General features: G+C 48.5%; 1 long non-coding RNA gene across 1 annotated transcript; it reads left to right on the top strand.

The window, feature by feature from the left end:
- Window positions 1-1,238: 1,238 nt before the first annotated feature.
- Window positions 1,239-2,583, top strand: LOC131276138 (uncharacterized). Its single transcript, XR_009183612.1, has 2 exons — window positions 1,239-1,329; window positions 2,231-2,583. It is a non-coding gene; the product is annotated as an uncharacterized lncRNA (long non-coding RNA).
- Window positions 2,584-2,875: the final 292 nt, after the last annotated feature.

Raw genomic sequence — 2,875 nt, 5'->3', positions numbered from 1 at the left:
TAGCCAGGTCCTGAGCCTCAACAGACTTCAGCTCCTACACTCCGGTTTATTGGACTTACCCCACTCAGCTAACATGGAGGTGAACAAGGTCAACCACCACACCAGGGAACCAAGAGTGCCTACAACTGAAAGCAGGAGAATTGCATCCAGCATCCATGTGGAATCTAAGCCCCTTCCTGATATAGATGTGGAGGGGACACAACCAGTCTAAGGTCCACAGAATGGAGGAATAGAGTATGGATTAGATTGGACTTACTGATATTCTATTCTTGAACTATTGTGATTAGTAATTGGAGAAAATGTGGCATTGGTGTGGAGAAAGTGGCCATGGTGGCTGCTGGGGGTAGGGAGTGGGAGGAAGAGATGTGATGTGGGGGCATTTTCGGGTGTTGGAGTTGTCTTGGGTGGTGCTGTAGGGATAGTTACCGGACGTTGTATGTCCTCCCATGGTCCACTGGGTGGACTGTGGGAGAGTGTGGGCTATGGTGTGGACCATTGACCATGAGGTGCAGTGGTTTCAGAGATGTATTCACCAAATGCAATGAATGTCTCATGATGATGGAGGAGGTTGTTGCCTTGGGGGGAGGAGTGGGGTGAGGGGAGTGGAGGGTATGTGAGGACCTCATTTTTTTAATGTAACAGTAAAAAAATAAATAAAGACACACAAATAAAGAGGGCACAAATTGTTACTTTCTACTGTCATTGGTTGAGTGCCCACAGCCTAGGCCTTTAATCCATGCAAAGGACACTTCCTAGGGCGTATGGCGCACAGCCTGCACAAATGGATATGGTGACCCTCCAGCATCGCGGCAGAGGAAATCTTAATTGTGTATATTAGTTGAGTCCCAGAGGGGCAGGCAGTCATCTCCAAGGGCTGGAAAAAACTCTGGGGGCACAGCAGGCAGCCGGGGAGCATCCGTGCTCAGCTCAAAAGGAGATGGAGAGCCACTGGAGGAAACTCACCCATGATCCTTGGACCTTAAAGGGGCAAATCATGATGTGGCAGTTGGCAGCTCTTCCATAAACCTGTTCAGCCCAGTGCAACCCAAATCCCTCCGCACCAGCCACCACACAGGGCCTGGTATTGGGAGGGGCTTCAGAACAGCTGGGCTCAGAGAGCAGGGCAGGGTCCGAGGGACACCGCTGTAGGGCCCTGAGATGGGGATGGAGACAGCCTACAGCAATGACCCTTCACCCCCAACTCCACTGTGACGTCAGCAGAAGAGGGCTGGACTACGACCAGACCCCAGAGGTCATGGGTGGCTGGGCCCAGCCCGTCCATTCACAGAGGAGAGGGACAGGTCTGGGAAAGCTGCACAGCAGGGCCAAGTACGTTTCTGCCTGAGCTCAGGCTTGAGAACTGCCGTCAGTCCAGGCAGGCTCGGCATGGGGCTCCTTCCTCCTGGCTGGGGGGCCTATGGCTGGGGCTCATCCTGCCTGGCCTATGAGGACAGCGCCAAGGGAGTCCTGGATGGAAAGAGCCTTTGACTTGGGGTTTTCTCATGGGCATGGTTTCTGGCTTAGAACACAGGATCCACATGGAGCTTGTCTCTTCCCATGGGGCTTCTTGACCCTTCCTGACATCAGAAGACCAGATGAGGAGAGTCTGAAGGAGCAGATAACGGGGAGCTTGATGGCGCCCCGGGGAGAGGGAAGACTTGGTGGACCTCAGAGGGGGGAGGGGGATGTGGAGCACTTTGGTAGGTTTTTGTAAGAGACGGGGATCAGTTTAGTTTTCACATAAAGGTAATATAAAGTAGGGAGGAAGAAAATATTATTGATGTAACCTGGCAGTTACACTCCCACACCCGGAATAAGCAGGAACAAAGGAAACCACCTTAAGCCAGTCCTTTAGCCAGTAAAGAGGATGCACAAGAAAGAGCTAAAGTCAACACAATTCAGCACTAAATTCCATCATTTGGCAAGAGGAGCAGGTAAAAGCCAAAACGATTGGAATGTGATGGGGGAAACTTAATCTAAAACTGGGGGACTTGTGTGGAAAAGTTAGACATCTCCAATAGTTGTAACCTCTGAAGTATCCACTCTATGGAAAAACAGAGGAAGGGCTTGAGTGCTAGGCTTAGGGGTATAAATTGTGTCATTTTCCTTTGTTTGGGGTGCAGCCATGTTTTCTGGTTGGGCGCCCCTTCTTGCAAAATTAAGAATAAATTATTTTCTTCTCCACAATTGGGTGAACCTTATTTTCTTCCACAAGATTTCCTTCTTACAGTTTTTAGGAAAATTGCAGCGTCTTGAGGTCAGCCAAGCCCTGGAGATGCCAAAGGTGTGACAGTCTGCCCTGAGGGTCACCCCTGAAGAAAAGAGGAAAGACTTCTGGGGAGCCCCAGGCGTCCTCAACATGCTACCATGCCACCATGCCAGTATTTCCCAAGGACAGGGATGGCTTCTTCCATTGACTCACCATAGGACAGAAGAGGAGAGAAGAAGGATTCCTAGTTTTGAAAAGATGTCTATGCCATCAGAGGATACATACAACAAATATTTATGAACCTAAAATATGTCAGATGATATGCTAGGCACTTGGGATATATCTGTGAATAAATTCACAAAATTCTGTTCTCACAGATGTATTAATAATATCCTAGTGAGGAGACAGAAATGATAAACATAATAAACTAGGAATGATGAAATGTAACCAGATTTTGTCTACGTTCTTGACTATGCTGCAGAAATGAATTTCAAGAGCACATTGAGTTAGGCCAGGTAGGGGGGGAGGAGAAATGGGAGAAAATAACAGATCATGGGTTCCAGGTAGAGAGGAAGGGGCTGAAGAGTGATAAAGTGGGCTGATTTTCAGATTATAATTCCCCAGTATAGATTATAAAGTCCCAAGTTTTACTTGCATATTGATCCA

The sequence above is a fragment of the Dasypus novemcinctus genome, chromosome 3, assembly GCF_030445035.2.
Source record: "Dasypus novemcinctus isolate mDasNov1 chromosome 3, mDasNov1.1.hap2, whole genome shotgun sequence".
In the NCBI taxonomy this organism is placed as follows: Eukaryota; Metazoa; Chordata; class Mammalia; order Cingulata; family Dasypodidae; genus Dasypus; species Dasypus novemcinctus.
The sequence above is the reverse complement of the archived record's forward strand: the minus strand, read 5'-3'. Positions and strand labels throughout refer to the sequence as shown.